Source organism: Rhopalosiphum maidis, chromosome 1 (assembly GCF_003676215.2).
Source record: "Rhopalosiphum maidis isolate BTI-1 chromosome 1, ASM367621v3, whole genome shotgun sequence".
NCBI classification, from domain to species: Eukaryota; Metazoa; Arthropoda; class Insecta; order Hemiptera; family Aphididae; genus Rhopalosiphum; species Rhopalosiphum maidis.
Window position 1 is genome coordinate 21,335,602 of NC_040877.1, and position 19,497 is coordinate 21,355,098.

The following is a 19,497-nucleotide window of genomic DNA, read 5'->3' on the forward strand; positions in this document are numbered from 1 at the left end:
GACCTTGATAAGAGTTGGTATATTGATAAAATTATAAAACGTTGATGTATTTTGTCAATACAAGTATTTCCAATTTGTGTATAATACTGTTCTAAAAAACGAAAATATAATTTAACGATCAATTTAAATATATCTATTTGATAATTGTACAGGAATTTTATCATAATTAATATATTATTGAATTTTTCGGAATTAAAATTAAATAAATAATTTTACATACTAATTTTATATATATATATATATGTACAATATTATTATATTCATATAGGTTTGTTAGGTTCTCTTAATTAGAGGTAATGTTGATTACGATTTAAGGTGGTGTTATATTTGTATTCGAAATGAATAATACGAAACGTGAATTTAATCCAGTTCTATGTATTATTGTGAAAACATCTCCTTGTAGTGGACAATTTGTATATGTCTTATTGTGAGTTATGAACACTTTTAATTAAAAAAAAAAAAAAAAAATGGATTTTAGGAGATTTTATGTCCAAATAGTAGGGGTTTGCTTTTCATTGCCTCCTCCCAATCGTCGCTATGAATACGAATCCTATTATTCCCATTCTGTGTATTGTGAATATAAAATATTTTCCGAAGGGAATTTAGAGTTTCTTACAAGTATCAAGAAAAGTTTTTATTTTATTTTTTACAATCTATACGCATATTATAATATAACAAGTAAATTTGATATATATATACACATAAAATCATAAAAGTAGGTGCTTATTCCTGTTTTTTTTTTTTTTGGAAACAATCAAATTAAATTAAACAATAAAAATATTGTTTAGAAGACACAGTTTTCTAAATTAAAAAGAAAAAGGAAAAATTTTATTTGGATTATTTTGTTTATTTTTATTTGTTTACTTTAACCAATCTATAGTAGCGTGTTTACTATTGGCGTTTAAAGTTAGTTATTAGACTTTACACAAGAGCTATAGGGGTTTTACACGTTGTAACTGTTATCTCGAGTACGAACTTTTTCAACTAGATACATAATTATTGTTTCAAACTATTACCTCTAACAGTACAACCATCGTCGCTTAATAATACTATTATTACTATCGCCGGCTTATATTTACCGGACGTTAATGCGACGTGACACGCGGTAATATATTTTATACCTATACGATATACGCATACTTTGATGCGCACTGCGTATGGCGGTGTCTGCGAATTTCCGGTTGCTGCTTCTACTACAGATAATGACTGAGGTAGACTCGAAAATAGTCTAATGACACAAGTCGCGTAATGCGATTACCCGCGATTCGTGGTAGGCGGTGAAGTCTGCACTTACATATTACTGTTTCTATATAATATTATAAATGTATCTTCGAAAATCTGAAATCTTTTTATATTGTCTTTACTATTATGTGTAGGTAATATACATTTGTTCCTTATTACGTTACCAGCAAGATGTAATGTGATCATTATATTTATAGAAATAGTATTTTACTTTATTCATAATCATCAAAATAAAACGTTAAAGTATTTAAATCAATAATACGGCCGTCACTATACTTACTATCGTTTTACTGGTAACGTTAGTCTTTGAGTTTTTTTCAATTAATTTCTAAAACTTTCCGTGTTCTGTGGTACTGGCTGTCATAATGCTTTTAAAGACTTACGTTTTTTAAGTGAATAACGCATTTTGACTTTTCTCTGAGTTCAAAAAAAAAAAAAAAAAAAAATATAATCGTATTACAAGGTTACAATCACTTTTTTTTTAATTTATAAAGGGATGGTAATATTTTTAAAGTCAATATGTGATTTCAAATGAATCTATTTTTGTTAAGTGATACGTTCATTTTGATTTGTAGAAAATCGATAATCGACATGATATTATTATATTGTTGTCTTTAATACGTTTCATTTATTTTTTCTATTTAGATATAAATATAACCAGTCACAATTAAAAAATAATATATTTTCCGCATTACTATACCGAGGTTCTATAGAATAAATATATCCTTGGATAAACTGTTATAGTGTTGACAAAGGGGTGCAACCCTCCTGATGCAAATTTAACCTTAGACATCATCTTGTACGCGCGTATTTTATCCTTTTTGTTTTGCTGTTCAAGAAATTCAATTCTCTCAGTTTGGTGTTTTTCTTTTAAATTACATTTTTAGAGTGTATCGAATTTCGACACAGACGATAAACTTTATGAACTCGAACGCAATTGAAAATCTGAAATAAAAATCGTGAATACCTTGAAAGTACTATATAGGCAGTTTTCCGTAGACCTTTTGAAAACAAGGTTTCTTGATTTTTTATTCTATGTTGGCGAATCCTTAATATAGCGGTTTCAACAGCAGTAGGTCAGACACTGTTTTATTTATTAAACGATCGTTTCTTTACCAGTTAATTCTTTATCTAGTTAATATTATAATCTTGTAATATACTTAGCATAACTGCATGTTGGTTTTATTATTGTGTGTACATTACACACAGTACTAATATGAGTAATTTAATTATAATTGAGATTTCAAGCCTAAGAATTATATTTAATTAAATTTAATATATACATACACATGCACACACACATATTATGACATTATTATTATTGTTGTTGTATTGGTAAGACTCCAAACCGGTGACTTTAGAACCATATAATTATTGTAATGCATAATAAGTGTATATATATTTTAAATTTCACGGAGTAAAAAAAATGCGGAAAGGGCCAAAAATAACCACTTATACCAGTGATGAGAGATGCACCACACATATATAGATAGGGATGAGTGAAAACAGCTAAGTAGACATTTTCGTCTCTGAATTATGAACGGAAGCTTTTCGAGAGTCCGCCAAAGTCTATATATATATATATATATATATATATATATATATATATATATATGTGTGTGTGTGTGTGTGTAAAAAGTACCTGATTTTAAGTGTGATTTGTCTGTTCTAAACACAAAAGGGCGCTTTTACTACCCTATTGTTAATATAATACATTGCGGTTCTTCTCTACATCTCCAGTCACCGCCGTTTTTCGGTATTATCAGTTCGAAGGGGCGTCTCTGTTGAGTGTGTATCCTTTCTTTTTATCGTAGTATACATGAGAAACCTTCATTTTTATTACATATCTCGTTTTCCAATTCCTGCTCCAATTCTTTACTCTCGCTATTTTTGTTAAATTTGACGTACATCATTTATTTGGGAAATGTTGTTTACAGATTAATTTTTTTTTTTTAAATAAGTTTTTTATTATGATTCACATTTGTCAATATTAAGTTTGATAAAAATAATATAGATTGTATTTTTGATAATACAATATTATTATTCCTTACATTTGGTACAAAATTAGAGTTCAAGGATCAGGAATTATATGAAAATATAAAATGTAAAAAAAAAAAATACTGTTTTATCAAAAATTGAATGTATAATGTTCAGGTAACGTTATTATAAATATAACTTATACTTATTACTGATAAATATATATAATATTGTTAACACGGGGTTTATTCAGTGCATCTAATATTATGTGAAAAATAATCTTAATCATTTTTAAATACTTCTGTTCTTAGTATTTTCTTTTTAAATATAAGTATGAAAGTATATTACTGAAATGTATTTTTTAATTCCAATTTTCGTATGGATATAAACGTAAATATAAAAACATATATTATTTGTGAAAAATATTAATTTTTCTCTTTGTGTCTGTGTCAATTTATGTAAAACGTTAAATAGAGCCTAGCTTGGTGTGTGACAACTGTAAGCTCCGGGAATTCGCAGAAAATGTATGACGTGAAATTTAAATTTTAAAAACATAAATAATGGCTGCAGAGTAACAGTTTTGTATTTAGGTCTGCCGGTGGTATTATAGAGATTGCTGTTCGTATTTATCATTAAAATTCTTTTCTTAGACATTCTGGAATACACTTTTCAGAGATTCATTATATTATAAAACTTCAATATTATTTACATCTTAAATTCTAGAAAATCTAATTAATAAGATAAACTATTTTATATGCAATGTAATAGACGTTAAACAGTGCGATTTTTTGTTTTTACTTAGCGATTAATGCCAAGAATTATCTGTAATAGGTTATTTAATGAAATTGTTCAGTTAGTTTTTGTTTTATAAGATTATTCTTGTATCATTATTCTTATTTTTTTTTTATGTGATATGAGAATGCTATGGAAATATTGCTTATCGTATTTGTGTTTAGTGTCAATCTTAATTTTAGTTTGTATATTTATATGGTATATATAAAAAATGTACAAAAATTATTATGAAAACGTGGTATTCAATTTTGAAAAATGAAAAAATATTCTTTCCATCTATACTGTATATATTATATGTATATACTGTATATTGTTGCAGAGTAAATAACAATTCAATTTGTCGTAACCAATTGGGATATGAAAATATTATATTAAAACAAATATAATTTACGTGTTGACGAATTGTATTTTCTTTTTAAATTAATACTAAAAATATGATGTTAATATATTTTAGTTGAGTCTTTATGATGTTTGTAAGATTTCGATTTTTAATTCTACATCAGAATTTGTTAAAATAACAAATCAATAAAATATTGCTTGTTTCTAAACTAATTTAATTTGTAATTTTATACTTAATTGTATATATAACTGATTTTATGTGTTTTTTTTTTTTAATATATTGTATTTATGTATTTCAGGTAAGTGATTAATGTACTATAAATGGAGAGCGATTCCGGTGCTATATAGCTACAACATGTGTAATATATCAACCACAGTATACAAGTAAGACATTGGATGTAAATTATTACATTTAAACGTGTAGGTTATCGTTAACGTCTATAACATCGTTATTTGTAATAAAAATTTAATGGCTACTTTTATTGAATTCATATATATTCGTATAGATAACATACATTATATTTTAATTTTTAATTCATATTTAAACTATATTTTAGTTTTACTATATTAGATTAGTTATTATCAGAAATCGTTTTTTGGTTTTACACAATACTGATTGCTATTGCTATTATTAAATCAAAAAACCAGGTGATTTATTATCAATGATCCAAATCTGTCTTTTATTCATAAATAAGGCAACAAAAAAAAAAAAAAAAAAAAAAACCAATGTCGTTATTTTAATGAATACAAAAATATAATGGGTATTTTGAAATTAGGTTTTTTTATTTTTTATTATTTTTAGTTGAAAAATAGTTAAATGCCGTCTTATTTGTTTTTTACGATTTTGTTTATTTTTGAATGAAAATGTCAAGACCGCAAAGCTTAAAATTAAAAATGGCTAAACAATGAGGAATTGTATGTATTCTATGTACTATTGTTTTTGCGCTTGGATTAAACTAAAATATTAATCGAAATGAATTTTCATTTTATATTTCGTTCTTTATATAATATATATTTTAACTTCTTAATGTACAACAACTATACATTTTTATTTATGTTGTAAAAATATCCATCAAATCCACTCATTGTGTAAGCTAATTCTGGAAAAAAACGTTATAATATTTATATTAATAATTTTTTTGTTAGGTATCTAAAATTGTAATGACCAACTGAGAAAGGAATTTTTTCTTGTTTTTTATTTAAATAGTTAATTTTGATTGCTATAACCGAAAAATATAAAAGACTATTTAAATGATTTGGTCATATATTTCTAAGCATATTGGTAGTTTGGCGAGAGTCTTAAAAATACTTATTTAAATTAATTGATAAGTAACATATTTGGAATATTTTCGTTCATTGTTGTGTAATGTTCTTAAATTCTTGCTACAATAATGATTCTTACAAGAGTATATTTTAATTTAATATTATATCATGGTTTGTAAAATAGTCCAAATATACTATTGTTGTATTTGTTGCAAATGTACAAAATAACTAACCTATTTATTTGTATATTTTGAGTATCAAAATTAATATTTACTTAGCTAGAGTATAAGAATCATTTAAAAATGTTTTATTTTTATTTAAAATAATTATAGATTTATATTCTTAAATTTAATATCTACACAAAGCTATTAGTTATTTTCAAATGTAGATTATTATGTTTTTGCTCATTAAATTATTAGCTTTTATAATAGGTTTCACATTTAATTAATTGTATTATAGATTTTAATTTAAAACTTTCCAATAATTTTAATTGATTTTATAATAAATATGAAACCATAAACAATAATATTAAACGTAAAATAAAACAGAACTATCTATGAAAATTAGTGGATTACTCAGTATTTACCAGGTTTCATTTCTATTCATAGTTATAAGCTCATATAACATAAATGAAACGTGATTGCATTTTTTTTTATTCTTCTATGTTTGACATTATTTTCTTTGATAATTTTTTTTTTGTTTGTACTTGAGTATATTTAATGTTTCAATTTGAAACAAGTTGGTTATACTGATTACAATTGTATGTGTATGTCCTTGTTTATTTTATTTAACTAATTTATATAGGGATTCAGGGCAGTACTTCTTCATGGGTGGCAGACTTACATCTTTCTTAGATTATAAGTTTTTTTTTTAAAACAGTAAAATATTTTAGTATTGCCTTTAATACATTTTATGTTTTTACAAATTACTAGGATTAACTAAAATTATTTATTTTGTATTAGAATAATAATAATTTTTATTAGTATCACATGAGGCAATCAATAATCGCTTATAGTATAAATTAAGACATTCATTAAATTATAAACTGTTAAAATTATTATTTTATTTGTTATTAATTATTATATAGAATAAAATTATTATAATTATTTTAATGCTGAATTTAGTCCATTTTGTATTTATTAGTATATTATTGTATAATATGTTGATAATATAAAAATATTCATTAACATTTATATTAATACTTTTTTATATTTTAAATGTGGGAAACATACTTGTTCGGAAGTGCCGAATAAAACTATATCAGCAGTAGTTTAACAGTTATATAAGATGCTTATAAAATGTGAACGGTTAAAAACCAATTAATAGCATATTTTGCTTTATATTGTTGTTTTTGTTGTTGTTATTGGGGGGTTGTTTTATGGTCGGCGTGCGATGTGAACGTGGTAAATGTTGTCGTTGCGGAAATCGGCACACATAAATGGGAAGTAGATAATACCATCACATACAATGCGAGTATTGGACATTTTCTCGGTTGGCGAAGCATAGTCTTGAAAATATTACCTTTGTTCGTTTATGAAGTTGTAAGCCAAAGGAATTACAAGTATGTGTTTACGCTGGTTAACCGGATCGTGCCCACCGCCGTTGGTATTGCCATCGAAGTAGAAACTTTAAAGTGGATTTTGGCTTCTCCATAATATATGTAATACTCATTTATATTAACACTGGTTTGTTAAAAATAGATATTTTAAACTTTATATTTATATCAATATATACGTTTAACTGATATCGATTGATATTCCCTCATACTATTGCTTCTTTAATTTTAGGAAAGGTGTATAAACGTATTATACATTTTTTATTATCTTTGTAGCTGAATGAATATGTTATATTTATTGAGAAATTTGTTTTTATTATATGTAGTTGTCGTTTGATTATTTCTAATTTCGTGGTAGAACAGTGAACACTAAAATATTACACATAATTATATATATATATATATATATATATCGTGTTTTAGATTTTGAGTTGAGTGCGACGAATGTATATTGAGTTTCTAATTGTGTATATGCTATTTGATTTTGTTTGTCATCAGTCATCATCTTTTGGAGCAGCTGGAACAATATTTATTAGATTTTCAACTTTGAGGGTTAGGTTGTTATGATGTTTACATAAATTGTCACATAATTACAAGGAATCTTAAATCTTTTATTTAACTCCTTTTGTTTAAAAGTATCAAAAATATTAACTGGTTATTACTAGGTCATTACTTTTGATATATATTTGTTTAGGGTTGTTCGTTAATGTTAAGATATAATTGATACAGAGAACATAAGATGGTTTTTATGTCAATGTATAAAATTATTTCGAGAAAAAAATATTTTCCAATTATATAGCGTTTTTTTAAATGTATTTTGTTTTTTTTAAACCTTGATATGTCGCAAATGAATGGGGTGGAGAGGTAAGCACTTCATGGATGTATAATGACATGTTACTATAATAACATAATCAACAATGGCTAATGTATTCATTGATTTTTTTTTTTTGAAAGTAGTCCCTGTAGTTATTTACTACCGTTTCATTAAGTCCTCTAATTCATTACTGTGTATAAAGTAGTGTGCATTCATATATATATATTTTTAATCTTGAAAAGCAATTTATTAACGTCCTTTATTATTGTGTATAACGCCCAGAAAATACAAGACTATGAATTATTACGTTTGTGTATAATAAATGTTGTCGTTACATAATGGTCAAAATCGTAATATTTATAAACTTCAAATACGTAATAACAATATAACCCTTGTCTCCGTGTTCACCAAAGCCGCACCCGGTTCCTTTATTTCTTTAATTTTTCATTATAATAATTTTCTAGATTAGAATGTAGGTGAATACAATTGATAAGAGTTGTTTTATACCCACAATTGTGTAATTATAAGTTATAATAAATAGTCACCGATAAATGATAATATATATTTGAAAATTGGTGGATTCTCGTAACATATGTGATAAGGGTGGTCCTAGTGAGGTTTATTTAGGTGTTTGAATAAAATGGATTTTACAATTTTTATTTTTATTGTATAATAGTATAATACTTAACTGTATAAATCTTAGGTTGACTTTCAACTGTCTAGAAAAACTAGAAATTATCTCGTTTATTTTTATTATAGTTATCTAAATAAATAAATGATCTAAGTTAATACATGATATCTAGACTAACTCTCTGAAATAAGTACATAAAATAATTAATAACTTTTAAGTTAAGATTTTAAGTTATATTATTTATTTTGAATTGTTAAATTATATAATTTCTTATTGATAAAACAATAATAATAGAATAAAATATTATCAACCGAGTATAAGTCTATTGTAGTTTGCCCGAAATGGGCCAATTTTTGGTTTTATAGTTATGTTTTTATTTTATTGTTATTGTATTTTTATGTTAAATAGTATTTTGGATAAAGAAAACGAACCAACCAAAAAAGTACTTAAAATTAAATTTTAACTGAATTTCTGTTTTTTTTTTTTTTAATTTACCAATAATTTAACATTGTCTTAAAATTTAAAATTATCATAACTTACAATTTTCTTGTTGTGAAATAAACAAAATTAAGTGACTGTTTAATATCCAGATAGAATTTTAAATTATAAACTTGTCTCTTATTATTATTTTTACAGTGCAGTGTGCGTTATAGTATTATTGAATATATGATGGCTCTGGTCGTGGATAATATGTATTAAATGTTTCAATACAATTATTCTTTTTATTTATTGGAATTGGACGCCTGCAATGTCAATATTTATTAGGAAGTTTACCTTAATATTTATGCAAATCATCTAAACGGTTTTAATTGAATTAAAAGGTTCAATAATATATACATAAACAGGTAAGTCAACAAATTGAAACTTATGCGCGTCACATATAACTATCCCTTCTCTTACTTGACGCTAACGTCGGTCTAATATCTCTGATGTTTCCCCGGGGATTAATGTGCTCAATTATTTGGGTATTATCGTCAATAAACGTTTCCACTTAATGCGATAAATCTTCTGTAAAACCTTTACAAATTATCTAAACGTACAACTTTGGTAATCGAGACAAGCACTATGCGCGTGTTGCTATTGGTAGTATATTGAATATTCTAGAAAGCACGTCAATAAAATAAAACAATTTTGTTCGAACTGGGCATGGCATTAAGTGTAAAATACTTATGTAATTAGTTGTAATGCTTCCCCTTCATTCTGTATCTCATTTTAGAAACATTAAAAACCCTCCATCAAGCAGACAGTATAAATATGCATTATAAATTATATATTTTAGATTGTCTAAATGTCTAGTCAAAATACTCCTATAAGAACAATCTACTCATCGCTTGTAAAAACTCCTTGTAAAAATTTTAAGCAATTAATCCTTGCAGATATAACAAGTTTTAATGAAAATTATTAACTCAAGATAATAACGTGTTACATTTTTTAACCATATGCTGTCGGTTTAATTTTCTTTCTTTTTATTAATTTTATTGAAAATATATTTGATTTTTAAATATAAATGTTTCTATAAGTAGTTTTTTAATATTGCATTATTAACTGTTGAAGTTAAAATTCTCAATGCTTACCAAATGGTTATCTATACTAACTATACTGTAGATTATATATTATACAGCGTATAATATAATTTATACTAATATAAAAAGCTGTAAATATATTTTTTATTTGGGTTAATCTCAGGAACTATTGGACCGATTTTAATAAAAGTTATATTTATAGATTCCTTGAGACTTGGATGGTGTTTTTAGCTTTTTCTAATCTTATAGATCACTAATACGGATCTAATCGATAAAAGGGATGACTAATAAATAAATTCACGTTGAATCACGAAAATCGAATATTTTTTGTTATATATTATATGATTGCCATTTATATGTAGATTATATTACTATTATACTTAGTAGAAATATGTCATATAAGTATTGGTTGCTTAACGCTGGCTGCTGGCATAGAGCAGAAATTATATTAATATATTATTATACCTATTAATTATTATTTCATTTTTTCTTCCTATAATTTAAAGTTAATTTCATGACAATAATTTCACTCGATATCAATACGTTTTTACGTTCAACTAACATAAATACATAACCAGCTCATTATATCAAGTATATTTTTACCTATTTTTTTTTTTAAACTATTAATCAATAGTTATTCACGTCTATTTTTTTTCATGTTTTAAAATTTCAAAAAGAAAATTTAGTACCTATGCATGAAACCTAAAAATGTATCATTATATTCTACCAACAGTATGACAAAAAGTAAATTTAATGAAAAGATTTAAAAAGTTGAATCTCCGAAGTCAAAAAGCGATCTTATTATTATTTTTTTTATTTATATTCTATATCACATTTAAAAAGTACTCAAATCGTATAAACATTGTGACTTTTAAATATGAACGTTTAAATGTAATATCCTATGATACACAATTACACACAAAGGCACATTTGTCTTTATTGTTTGTCCTGGGAATGCTTTGAAACGGATGAATTGATTTTTATGGGGTTTTTACAGATATTTTATAATGAATAACGGAAAACGATAGATAGATTGATAGATAAATTTAAGAAGGCGAGTTTGTTGTTAAAACTATATCCATTAAAAAAAAAGCCCTAGATCATAAAACAATTTTTTTTTTGAATTTCTGATAAACTTGAGTATTATTGTGTTCGATATCATAAACTGCAGAGCAGTTATATAGTGTTTTCTGCATTGTTTATAATGACGTTGATTGTGGTTGTCGTTTCGGCTCAGCTCCAAAAATGTAGTGGAATGGAGGATACACGAGTAGAAAAACACACCTGTATGAATCACTGTGAACTAGCGTAGTGTGGCGATGGCGTCAGTTGGTAGGGGTAAGGAACCGAGAGCTCCTCGCAAATTAGACGTCACGCGAGACATTCAAAAAGGGTCGGGCCCAGTGTAGTGTATTTATGGCCCCGTCTGCTTCGGTTCCTTTCTAGGAATTATGACTCACGCCCTCGCAGCCGCTTCTCCGTGTACCCAATTTGATTGCATCGCGACCGTAATTTATGCGCGCCCGTCTGTCGTCGAATTAAAATGCAATATTAGCCCATCCCTTTCGCCCACAACACCAGTATTATACTTCGCATACACGTATAAAAAGTATATATAATATATTATTTTTCCTGATCCTGTTTTATTTTTATTCGCGCATGCTCCCTACTCAGTTTCTCGTACTCGTCCTTCACTATGAGGTTGGTAGGTATAGGTATAGGTAGTGTATAGTATACTCGCGAATCCTTAGTATGCGCTGCCGGCACACACGCGGGAGTGTTCGAGCCGTTGTTACGGAGAGGTAAAGACAATTTATGGATGCCGTGTTTTTCTCGAGTTCCATTCTACCCACTGCAGGGATTCCACTCACTTTTACCACCCCAGCACTCCGTCGTATATAGTCTAACCCTAACCACCAGTACCGCTCGATACCACAATGCACATACGTTCTTTGTCGTCGTGGTTGTCGTTACCGTTGTTATTTGTACGTATATCGTAATAATAATATAAAACGGGAACTGAATTCCACGGTTTCATCCACTGTATACTTATCCGGGCCGCCGTTCCTGACATACAACGCCGCACTATCACTGTTATTTTTTCACTCTAATATTATTTATTATGTATGTATTGTATACGTACTGCTTCCGTACACCGCTTCGGCGCATCGTCGTAACTTGTATGTTCTGAAAAGGGATGGCCTCGAATTCCAGCCTTCTGTGATTCGACAACCGTAAATCCTTGCCATGCGACTTTCAGATACTCACAACCCTTTACTGATAAGTAAATGACGTACAAATTTAATTTTTTTTCAATGTGTCTACAATATTCAAATGGCTTAATAGCTCAATAACTTTCAGTGACTAATGATGAAATAATGAAAATTATTATTAATTTTTAATTTATATTATAATAAAAAAAAAAACAAAAACATACAATTTTAGGTATTGAATCCATTTTTAAATATATTTATTATTCTAATTTTACAACTATTCGATACGTTTAATATTTATATAATTCAAATTCAAACTATTTAAAACGATAATTGTTCATATATTTGATTAATAGTTAATATAAAAATAGTAAGTCATAACATTTACTTTCTTAATACTAATGATAGTAATAGTATGCTATTGGTAGAAAAATCTTAACTTCATCGCTATTTGTTGCATGATTATCAATTTTTTTATAATAATCATACTATGTTGCATGTTGTATCAAGAACTGTCATAGAAAGATTGGTTTCAGTGTTATATTAGTTTGAAGTTTTTTGAGTGGATGTGGAAAAAAGTGCGGTTGTGAAAAACGATTCGAATAAGTCTTTTTAAATCGAAAATCATATATAAATATATATATTTCTGAATTTCGGCTAGGTATTCTCTGGAGAGGACAAAATAAAAAATTTGAAGTCAGATAAAAGTGTTGTGGTACAAGTTGTAGCACATAATATATCGGAAAATACTGTAGACCTTTTCTCTAAAATTTTCGGCTATGAACTTTATTTATGGAAACTGAATCGATATGGTAGATATCCAGATAAATATCTTATATTCTTAGGTCAAGGAGAATAGCGGAAAAAAATATTATACATTTGTAGTAGTAGCTTATTTTTATTTTTTTAGTATTATTACAAGAGTAAAAAATAATGATAATAATAATAAATTGCGAGAATTCGAACTGGATTAAATCATGTTAGGTTAACTTGACCTCGGTACCGAATTGAGTTTTGAAAAAAAGTAGTTATATTATAAGTTAGTGACAATATTATTTTTGCAAGCTTTTTATCTTTCGTTATATATATCTCGTAATATATATACACACATTATATATGTGTGTACAATAAATAAATAAATAGACAACCAGTCTTATGTTGCCCTAAGTAATACGAAGTTTCAAAAGCCTTATAGTAATTTTATATAATATGTTACTATAGTAACTAGTTGAAAACCTTATTTTCTCTATTTTCATAAAAGTTCATTACTTTCCTACAGCCAATCATGGTTGCAATGGTATAAACATTGCAAGAATTTATTGCTCTATGAAAATATGCTTATTCATATAATATATCACATAGTTTATTTTGACAATGTTTCCGGTGGTTTTTATATTGCTTTGACTAGACACGGTTTTTTTCCTCTTTTCCTCATAAATTGTTTGCATAATAATTTAAAATTGTGTCTGCTACTTACATATCAAAATTCGTGTGCGATAAAATACTTGTTATTATAACATTTTATGTATAATAATATATCAAATTGATTTAAATCGTAGTCAAGTTTGTAAACATGTAATATTAATAAAAATTAAAAACAAAAAAAACTTGTTCACTATGTCATTGCAGACCAGCAGACCCATTTATGCTTTCCTCAAATTAATTCATGATATATTTTATTCAAGAATTTATATTATTGGTTATATTATTACGTATATTTTTTCTTTAATAATATACTTATTTAAGCCACAAATTTAGTAATCGATTTTTAGAAATTATTTTATTTTTTGTATTATTAACGAGACCCATTTATATTTTATACTAAACACCGAGTCATAATCATACGTTATTGCGTAAAATATTACTTTAGAGGTGGACACAATACAATAGGTTTCATCGAGGTTCCATTTAAATGTTGGAGTTTAGTTTTCATTTTTCTTATGCTTTATTGTGTATATAATACACGCTGTTACATAGTATATTCTATACTCGCAGAAAATATTAAAACCATTGAGGAGTAAATATTTTGATATTATGAAAAATACGTAAAATATATACCTATGTTTTTGTATGAGTGATATTTTGATTTGAAAAAGTATAAAATATAAATATAGAAATGTCATGAATAACCTCTATAGTGTATTGTACTATTTTATTATTTATTCATACATAATATGTAAACATATGTTATCCGTACATTGTTCATATCATACATGTATTGTGGTCAGAATACCGGAATAAAAAGTTTCTGAAAAATAGGTACTTCAAGTTATAAATGTTATTCATATAATGCTTTATACACGATATATCTTAAACTCAAAATCCCTGGAAAAAAAAATTCAAGTAGAAAAATATATAGGTTGGTATAAAAGTAAATAAACAAAAGACACTGAACCATCGAAGACTTGATTAAGTTTAAACTTTCGTTTACAAGATATACAATATATATTTATTGTCTTGATAACTTTCTTTTTAGGATATTTTGGTTTAGAACCATTAGGTTAAAATCATATATAATGCATGATGTATATATATTCTTTTATGTGTTATTTATGGTTAAAATAGGTTTAATAGAAGTATCCTTTTAATAATTTTTATCATTTACCATTGCCGATTAAAAAACTGCCAAATGTATTTAGCTTTCAAATATATTTTACTAAAAATATTTATATCTTAAATATAAATCATATAATATTTATTATCAAACTTGCTACCAAGTAGCTAGTCCAGTACTTTCTTTAATATTTTATTTTGATAAGTGAGTTATGAATTGGTTGTCCAGAATTTATATAATGGCTTTATTTATTTCATAATATATTCATATTTGCTTTCGTTTATTAATTAGTCAAGTACAACAGCTTAAATTTAATGAGTTTACCCAATATCTCTGTCCACCATAATATGTGAACATCTATTAAGTGTATCACAACTACGAAATTAGATTGACACTGTTGATTTTATCATTTTTTTTAAAAATTTTTTTATTGAATAGAATACTATTTAAACATGTTCACATTTTATCGATTTTGAACCGCAATAAAATTGAGGTATACTTAATTTTTTTTTTTTTTTGATCACTAATATCCAGAAAAGTATTGACTTGGCTATTTTTATGTTTATTAGTAGAGTTTGAAAGTGCTAGCAAATGGATATTGTTCTCTGGTAAGTTATAGAACATCAAACGTAAGATACAAATTTGTACACTTTTTTGACGCAATTATAAGATATTTTATTTTACTAATTTATGCATACTTACGGACTATAGTGTTATTTTTCTAATTTAAAGTTGTACGTGCTATTAATAGGTATATTTTTTAACATAGAAAATAAACAATATAATTCCAATAAAGTAAATAAATCTGTAAACCAAAACATGTATTTTGGTTTTTAAATAGTGGGTACGCTATTTGCACTTGTTATCGCCAATGATATAGGACAATGTATTCTTTTCATTTTTAATAGTTTTGGTTACTATTAAAATGTTTTTCAGACGCATTGTTGTTACTGCAATTATTGGATTCGTCATGTATACTTGCCAAATTTAACTATTAATTATAGGTAAATTCAAAATACCAATTACCATGTTTTATAAATAGAAAAAAAAATACATATAATTTGTATTATAAAAATCTAAGAATTTTTGTTTACAATTTTATTTTTCATATTTACCAGTTTTAAGTGTTTTTTTATTTTTGTTTTTTTGGTATTTTTAAGTGCATTAAAGCACTAAAAATTTCTTTTTTAGTTTTATAACTTTTGAGTCCTTTTTATGAAGTAATTAATGAATGGTTTAAATATAATACATAATTATATTTTATTTATAGTATTGAGTACTACATTAGTAATTTTTCTCTACCTAACGGGTATTAACCATAATATATTATATTATATGTGAATCTTCAATGTTTTAATCCGCATTAGGATTTCTCAAACTCCATTAATATTTTATCTGTTCTTAAATTTAGATTTATTTGTTTACATCTTATCTAATTATTTATAATACAATTTATATCTACGAAGGTCTTTACTTTAATACATTTTTTTTTTTTTTAAAAGTCTTAAACTAAAAAAAAAAATTTAAAAAAAAATAAGCAAAATATAACTTCATAAATTTTAGGAGATTTCAGGAATATTAAAATATTATATGATAATAAAGTTCTATTGGGGATTTTACGTTCACTATGTTTTTGAAGGTTATAGTCTATATTCTTTAAATTAACAATTGTATAATAATAGTTTTATAAATACAGTTTTTTCAGAAACTATGTTTTTAAATAATTACAGAAATGATTGACAAAAATCATCATAGTATCTAGTTGTATTGTGTCATTGTCTTTAAACAATGATATTTTTTTGTTATATATTTATTTTTATGTATTACAATAAACAGCAATATTAATACTTAATGTAGCTTATGATATTGCATTATATATCACTAATAATTAATATTTATAATTTTTGTTTAGGGTAAAATTTAAAACCTACTTATTGTTTTACGCATATTATAAATGCTTCAAATTTTTAAAAAAATATAATGTACCTTCTATTTTTTCATACTAAAAAAACTAATTAAGAGTAAATTATTAATTTGATTTATTATTCCTTTTATTCATTTTCTCCTTATTTTTCTTTAATGTAAAACACCAAATACTATAATGATATACTCGCAGGCGTGGTTTAAAATAATTTCAGTATCCCAATAAAACATTATTTTACCATCAAATAGTAATTGCGCTAAAGTTTTATTATTATTATTATATACATTACTGGCCGCACCCCCTGTTAGGATTTGTATTTTTTTTTTTGTATCGTTATTATTTTATGAGCATTGAATTCAAATAGCTACCACGGGAGAAAAAAATAAAGTGGTGAATAATTTATTCTCTCCTCGCTATTTTAGTACTGTAATAATAGTACTAATTATATTGTAATGTCGAGGTGGCTTCCGTAATATAAATTTTATTTTCTGTCGATCGTATAATATATAAATTCGGTTTGTGACCATGTGGTTGTATAAAATACTTAACGTATGTATCTGTTGGCTTAATGTGCATACATACAAATGATTTGCATTAATGAATTGTTAAGTTAAGGTTTTAAGTATATTTTAACTTTTTAACTTAACTAGTTAATTTTGGGTTTTTTTTCAATTTGACTACTAGCTTAACTTAATTGTCTTTTTTTACATGAAATTGATGAATTACATATTTATTTACAGAAGTTTTGTTAATTTATTTGATTTCAATTTTATTATATTTTATTTATGTTAATTTAATATTAACAAAAAAACTGCATCGGGGTACCATATAGAAATATTGAATAAACACTAAATTGTTTTATATTATTATAAAACAGGTTCATGTTATTAAAAACATTTTTCTTAGTGTTAAAAGGTTTAAGAATATTGTTCATTGACTTTTCACTTAATCAAGTTAACAAAAATTAATTTAACTTTTTGTTATTAATTGAGTTAAGAACAAAATCATTAACTTGTTCAACTTTGATAAATACATGATATTAATACTAATTATAATATATAACAATATTATTATCATTGGCTATTGAGGAATATTCTCTACGAGTATATTTTGTAATATATTGTTTAGTATTTATGGTTGTACTACAAAAATTTACGTGACCATGTGCAAAGTAAACTCTGGAGTCTTCTTCAGTGTTTTACTCCGTGTAAGAATAGTATACAATTATAATACAACGACCGTTGAATGTGCTCGCACAGTAATGATTCATAATATAAGTATAAGCTGCTCCTGAAACTAAAAGCTACCCTCTCCTCTTAATCCTCTCGGAAATGTATTTTTAACACGAACGAACCACGGAATCTACAGCGGTCATGCCGTAGATAAGTGTATTATAAATACCACCGTGTTTTTTAGATTTTATTTTTTTGTGTGTTTTTTTTTTTTTTTTGTTGTCTTACCTGTATAATATGATTGTATTGTGATTTAATTGTTAATTTACATTTACTCTTTCCAAAAAATGTTCCACTTTCAACCCATTTATATCACACTTTCTATTATGTTATTATTTTTAGTTTTACTGATTAAACAACATTGAGTTTATAAACAAATGTTTTATCGAATTAAAATCAATCCGTTTTTGGATTATCTAAAAAACCTTTTGCATTTATTCATTTAAAATAAAAATGTATCATATTTACATACTTTATAATTGTGGAGATATATGTAGTTATTAATCACTAAATTAAATAATACTTACAAATTTACGAAAAATGTTCAAAATTATGTTATTATATACAATAATTACAATATTCTTACAAATAAAAGTTAAATTACTAATTGATTTAATATCTGCAGTTGCTAGTGTCATTTTATTTTATTTATAGGTATGCGCGTCTGATGTTGAAAATATTTGCAGATTAGAAGCATCGTTTATGAAATAAACATTGCCTTGTAAAACTTAATCAATCGAAATCTTTATATAACTGCTATGTAAAATTGTAAAGCTTTGACATAAATAAATGGGAATTTCTCGGATGTTCACCGGTGGTATGGCCTTTTACTAAAGACTTATAAAATAATCCTCTTTTTCACGCTTTTATAGAACGTATAATATAATGTTGATTAGCAGTGTAAATAACAACAAAGGGGTAAAGAGAAGATTTGTAAAGACTAAGAATTATGGACTACCAGTTTGAAATTAATTCAAAGATTTAAAGGTAAAAAGTAAATATAAACCGTAGTTGTTACTGCATCTGTTGTTTATGATTTTACCCAGACTTTGTGTTCATATAAATATAGAATTTCGGTTTAACGATTTATTCAGATCTTAGGTGGAGATAGTCTTTTATTTTTTATTTTAAGTTGTCTTTGATTTTTACAGTATAGCTTTCAATAATTCATTTTTCACGGTGATCAAAGAATTTTTAACATTAAATAAATATTTTTGATTTTAATCCAAGTGAGGAACTATTTATTAGTAAGTTATCAATATAATGTTTTTTTTTTTGTTAATTATCTTTTTCTTTTCTGACATTTTTTTTACTGGAAGAAAAGCTTAAAAAGTTTCATACAGGATCTTTAAAGATGATCTTAAATTTAGTATAGATTATACTTCCTTACTTAGAAGAGGTGGCTTATCGATGTTCTCAAAAGTTTTGATAAGCGCAT

The 19,497-nt window shown here is 25.6% G+C and overlaps 1 protein-coding gene across 1 annotated transcript in view; it reads left to right on the forward strand.

Annotated features, from left to right (window-relative positions):
- Positions 1-19,497, forward strand: part of LOC113561104 — a 282,663-nt gene that overhangs the window by 118,102 nt on the left and 145,064 nt on the right. The gene's annotated exons all lie outside the window — the stretch shown is intronic.